Source organism: Triticum dicoccoides, chromosome 5B, assembly GCF_002162155.2.
Source record: "Triticum dicoccoides isolate Atlit2015 ecotype Zavitan chromosome 5B, WEW_v2.0, whole genome shotgun sequence".
Classification (NCBI taxonomy): Eukaryota; Viridiplantae; Streptophyta; class Magnoliopsida; order Poales; family Poaceae; genus Triticum; species Triticum dicoccoides.
The window spans coordinates 469531195-469537760 of NC_041389.1; positions in this window are offsets into that span (position 1 = coordinate 469531195).

The window sequence follows — 6566 nt, forward strand, 5'->3', positions numbered from 1 at the left end:
GCGGGTTTGTGTGACATATTGGAGTAGAATTGACATCCTTCACACTTGTCGACTATCTCTTTCGCCATCTCATTTGCTTTGGGCCAATAGAAACCAGCTCGGTATGCTTTAGCCACGATGGTCCGAGAAGACGCATGATGGCCGCAGGTCCCCGAGTGGATGTCGTTGAGAATCATTCAACCTTCTTCTGGTGTTATGCATTTCTGGCTGACTCCAGTCGCACTTTCTCTGTATAACTGTCCCCTCATGACGATGAAGGCTTTGGATCGGCGGACGATCTCCCGAGCCTCTTCTTCATTCTCGGGGAGGTCTTTTCTCAGAATATAGGCGATATAGGGCACTGTCCAATCGGGATTGATGACCAGGACTTCCATGACCAAGTCGACCACAGCTGGGACCTCGACTTTAGTCAGATCTGTGGCGCTTTTTGGCTGCGGGACTTCCTCAGTGAAAGGATCTTCTTGAACCGACGGCGTGTGAACATGTTCCAAAAACACACCACTCGGAATGGCTTCCCTCTAGGAACCTATCTTCGCCAAGTCATCGACTGCTTGATTTTTCAGTCAGGGAACATGATGGAGCTCTAATCCCTCAAATTTCTTCTCCAGCTTTCTGACTGCATTGCAGTATCCAGTCATGGCCGGGCTTCTGACGTCCCACTCCTTCATCACTTGGTTGACCACTAAGTCCGAGTCGCCGTAGACCATGAGGCGACGGACGCCGAGTGAAATGGCCATACGCAACCCGTACAAGAGTGCTTCGTATTCTGCTTCATTGTTGGAGGAATCAAAGTGAATCTGGAGTACATATCTGAGCTTATCTCCTCGGGGGGAAACCAAGACCACTCCGGCACCGGAACCATTCAGCATTTTGGAGCCATCGAAGAACATAGTCCAGTGCTCCGAGTGAACTTGGGTCGGTAACTGCTGTTCAGTCCACTCGGCGAGGAAATCTTCTATTGCTTGGGACTTGATAGCTTTCTTTGCCTCAAATCTTATATCAAGGGGAAGAAGTTCAATCGCCCATTTTGCCACTCGACCAGTTGCGTCTCTGTTGTGTAGAATCTCTGATAAGGGGGCGTCGGTGATGACTGTGATAACATGGTCAGAGAAGTAGTGGGCAACTTTCTTCGTGGTCATGTAAATCCCATATACAAGCTTCTGATAATGAGGGTATCGTTGCTTGGACGGGGTCAGGACTTCGGAAATGTAATATACTGGGTGCTGAACTTTGAAGGCTTTTCCTTCCTCTTCCCGCTCGACCGTAAGTACAGTACTGACGACTTGTCCTGTGGCTGCAATGTAAAGCAGCAAAGGCTCTTTGCTGATTGGGGCAGCAAGCACCGGCTGGGTGGAAAGCAGGTTTTTTAACTCTGCAAACGCTGCATCAGCTTCTGGGGTCCACTCGAACTTGTCTGACTTCTTCATCAGTCGGTAAAGAGGCAATGCCTTTTCACCGAGGCGAGAGATGAATCGACTTAATGCGGCCAAGCATCCAGTAAGTTTCTGGACATCGTGCACACGCACGGGGCGTTTCATTCGGAGTATAGTGCCAACTTTTTCTGGGTTAGCATCGATTCCCCGTTCGGAAACAAGAAAACCGAGTAACTTTTCGCCAGGAACTCCGAATGTGCATTTTGATGGATTAAGCTTGATATCATACCTCCTGAGGTTGGCAAATGTTTCAGCTAGGTCAGTCAGTAGGTCGGAACCTTTCCGTGACTTGACCACATGTCATCCATGTATGCTTCCACATTCCGACTGATTTGAGTGAGCAAACACTTCTGAATCATCCTCATGAACGTGGCTCCAGCATTCTTGAGGCCGAATGGCATGGTGACATAACAGAAGCACCTGAATGGGGTGATGAAAGCCGTTTTGATCTCATCGGGTCCAAACAGACGGATCTGATGGTACCCGGAATAAGCGTCCAAGAAAGAAAGTCGCTCACATCCCGCAGTTGACTCGACTATTTTGTCGATGCGGGAAGAGGAAAATGATCTTTCGGGCAGGCCCGATTGATATGCTTGAAATCGATGCACATGTGAAGAAAATTGTCCTTTTTGGGGACCATGACGACATTGGCGAGCCACTCGGAGTGGTAAATCTCTCGGATAAACTCTGCTGCTAGGAGCCGAGCCACTTCTTCGCCAATGGCCTTTCTTTTCTGGACGGCGGACCGTCGCAGATGTTCCTTCACAGGTTTTGCCTTCGAGTCAACTCGTAGACGATGCTCAGCCAGTCCCCTGGGTACACCCGGCATGTCAGAAGGTTTCCATGCGAAGATGTCCCAGTTCTCACGGAGGAACTGAATGAGCGCTTCTTCCTATTTGGGGTCGAGTGTTGTGGAGATATGAGTCGGAGCAGCGTTTGGGTCGGTCGGGTGGATGTGAACGGGTTTTGTCTCACCGGACGACTAAAACGCTGATTCCGTGGCAGGCTTCTTGGCTCGCAACAGATCACTCAGGTCTGCGTTCCTTTGGTGTTCCTGCCACTCTTCTGCCACCATCTGAGCATCGGCAATCTTTGAGCCCTTCTGAAAGCACTCTTCTGCCTTCTTACGGTTACCAGTGACAGTGATCACGCCTTTAGGGCCTGGCATCTTTAGTTTGAGGTACACGTAACAAGGTCGATCCATAAAACGTGCATATGCTGGTCTGCCCAAAATTGCATGATAGGCACTCTGGAAGTCCACAACCTCAAATGTCAGCTTCTCTTTGCGGAAATTCTTTGAACCGCCGAAAACTACATCAAGAGCAATCTGGCCGAGTGATGTGGCCTTCTTGCCAGGGATGACTCCATAAAAACTCATGTTGCTTGTGCTCAGCCTGGACATCAGAATGCCCATCCCTTTCAGCGTCTCAGCATACAGTATATTCAAACTGCTGCCGCCATCCATCAACACTTTGGTCAGTCGAGTGCCCTCAACGACCGGGTCGACCACCAACGCTTGCCTTCCAGGGGTGGCTATGTGCGTGGGGTGATCAGATTGGTCGAATGTAATGGCAGTCTGAGACCACTTCAGGTAATTGGGTGTTGACGGAGCAGCCATGTTCACCTCTCGGTTTATAACTTTCAGTCGGTTTTTGCTTTCGACATCGACAAAAATCATCAAGGTGGAATTGACCTGCGGATATTCTCCGTCACTATCCTCCTTGTCCTCAACTTTGTCCGACTCTTTTTCTTTGTCCTTCGACTGCTTCCCTTGGAGCTGCTGTATCAAGAGTCGACATTGTCGAGTGGTATGCTTCGGGTAGATGAAATTGCCCTCTTCGTCCTTCTTGGTGTGGATGTGACATGGCAAATCCAACACGTCATTCCTTCCTTATCTTTTACCTTCGTGGGGTTCCAAGGCCCCTTGGGTTTCCCTTTGAATTTTCCTTGGTTCAGGGCCAAGGCTTCTCCAGGTGCGGCTGGCTCAGCTTTACGCTTCTGCTTCCGACTGGAATTTCCACCTCCGGTGTCCTGAGCGACTGACTTGTGTTTGCCGCTCCGGAGCTGATCCTCTTCTTCACCATTGGCATATTTGGTGGCTATTTCCATCATTCGACTCAGAGACATGTCTCCGGTTCGACCGAATTTCAGGCTTAGCTCTCTGTTCTTTACGCCCTCCTTGAAGGCGCAGACCGCCTGGTGGCCGGATACATTTTCTACCATATGATGCAGTGTGATCCACCTCTAGATGTAATCTCTCAGAGTCTCATTCGACTTCTATACACAAGACTGCAGCTCTGTCAGCCCTGCTGGCCGCTTGCACGTTCCTTCGAATGTCCTGACAAACACTCAGGAGAGGTCCTCCCACGTGTAAATGCTGCTGGGTGCCAACTGATTCAGCCAGGCCCTGGCTGACCCTTCCAACATGAGAGGCAAATGTTTCATGGCCACCTCGTTATTTCCACCGCCGATCTGAACAGCCACTCGGTAGTCCTCAAGCCAAGTGTCGGGCTTGGACTCACCATTGAACTTGCTGACCCCAGTCGCCAACCTGAAGTTGGGAGGAATCACCGCGGCTCTGATGGCTCTGCTGAAACACTCTGGCCCAGAGACGTGCACTCGGCCGCTGGTGGGTACATCTCTGTCATTACCCTCTCTATGGGCTCTGTTCCGGTCGACCAGACCTTGAACGATGATGGATCTTGCATCAAAGCCTGGTTCTCTGGGGTCGACTGGAATTCTTCGCCCGCCACTGTACTGGCGTCTGTCGTCCTGCTGTCGAGGCATATATGATCCACCCCTCCGGGGAGGAGTGGGCACTCGGCGTCGATTGTTGCGATCGACTCGGTGATCATCCTGCTCATAGTTCCTATACTGATCGTGTCGGTCACCACGCCCTTCACGCCTCGGGGGTGATCTAGGGCTATGAGCCGACTGGACTGTATTCGCCGCCACGGACCTGCTATGAATCCTGTTCCGCGATTGCGACACAGCTGAATTTTGATCTCCAGCTGCCCGAAGCAAATCCCTGATCTGCATCAAGCCTCTACCAGCCTCTGACTGGGAAGGCTGAATCGACTCTGCTGTACGTGTTGCAGCTGCTAAATTCTGGATTGGAGTGCGGTATACCTGAGTCGAAGGTTTAAAGAGTTGGCGTCGACTGGAGTCTGGAATCCGTTGCCGCACACGCTCGTCGAGTGCCCGTTAAAGGTTCTCCAGTCGAGTGCGCTCAGCCAGGTTGGCCAAGCGCGCGTCCTCTAAGGCGCGAGCCTCAGGGGTTTCTCCAACGATCGAAGTATGAAGCGCATCCATGTTTCGGCGGCGAAGCTCTTCCCTTTGCTGTGAGTCGAGGGGCTCGGGGCGGTACTCCTCATGGTCGTGCGACGGGTCGCCTCCGCCGTTGCCTCCCTCGGTGCCCGGAAAGCCGGGGGGAACGTGCGGTCCATTGACCATCAGGACCTCCGCCGCCGGATCACTACTGTCGCACTCGGATGCAGTCTCTGCGGAGCCAGTCGACAGGTCGAATAGGCCGTAGAGAGATTCGTCGGGCTCGATTGCCGCGACTTGGGCAGCGGTCGACTGGCGAGCCACCGCGTGCCTCACCCACCGTTGAAGCCTCGACCGACCGGAGCGCTTACGCCGGCGGGAAGCTGGGAGGGAGGATGACACGAAAACCGGCCGATACTGAGTCGACGGTTGCCGCAGAAGGACGCCGCGGATGCATGCTCGAAAATGCGTAGCTCCGCGGACCGGGAGCGCATCCACGTCGAGCAGGGCCTCCTGCAGCCAGACAGAGTCGTCGGCGATGAATGTGAGCGCCCCGAGAAGGATCTCGCGGCCCTCAACCAAAACTCCACCTGAAACCATGATGATGGGAATTGAAAAGATTGCAACTTCTCCAACAAGTCGCTAAGACACCTTCCCCACGGTAGGCGCCAACTGTCGTGGTTCTAAGTCTGACAATAGAATGGGGGGTAGGTATGGAGAGGCAAGATCCTAGCTATTGGAGCAGTTGTACACACAGATGTTTTACGAGTTCAGGCCCTTCTCGAAAGAAGTAACAGCCGTACGTCTCGAAGCCCGGAGGCGGTCGACTGGATTATGTGTGTGATAGTTACAGGGGTGCGAACCCTTCTACCAGTGGAGGGGGGTGGCTTATATAGAGGACGCCAAGACCCCAGCCAGCCCACGTAGCAGAGGATTAAAGTACATTAAGGTCTGGCGTTACTGGTAACGCCCTACATAAAGTGCCATCATGACCATTAAGACTACTTAATTACAGACCATTTGGATACAGAGTAGATCCTGAACTCCTGGTGGTCGAGTGAGTTTTCATGGTCGAGTGTCTTCAGGTTCGTCGAGTGTCTTCTAGTCCGTCGAGTGGAGTTCCTCTTGGTCGACTGGAAGACGGCTTCTTCTAAGAGGTGTCCAACCCTACCCTAGGTACATGACTTCATCACTCCCTCCGTCCAGAAATACTTGTCATCAAAATGGATAAAAGAGGATGTATCTAGACGTATTTTAGTTTTAGATACATCTCCTTTTATCTATTTTGATGACAAGTATTTTCGGACGGAGGGAGTAACAGTTATGTGTTGTTAGACACCACGCAGTGTGATAACCCATGCGTATAGCCAGGTGGTACATCAGAATTCAGAAGTAGAAGTACACGTTCCCAGAAATACACAACCATCTTCCAATATAGGTACCGACCACCAGTTTTTCCACGCTTGGGACACTTAACTAATCTATGCATGGCTGTGCTGTGCCAGTTGGTCCTCATCCTATTCTTCTTCGCCACACATTATACTCGGAGAACCTAATTACACCACACGCAAACGACTCGGAGAAAAACTACATTGATCTCTCTCCGGAATTCATTTAGAAATAGAGCCTCTCACTTCATTGGGATTTGGACGCCCGCGCGTGTCGGTGTGTTTTGAATTGCACGGAAATGCGACGGAAACTACACGTGTGATGAAACCTGGGGTAGCAGTGTACTAATGTCCAGGCCTTAGTCAAGTCCATTACATTCATGACGTTCATCTGTCCACAAGCTGATCAGAAACATTGATTCATGTTCGACGAGTTGATGGGAAAAGTTCCGCGGGTAGGGATAATAAATTGTTGTAT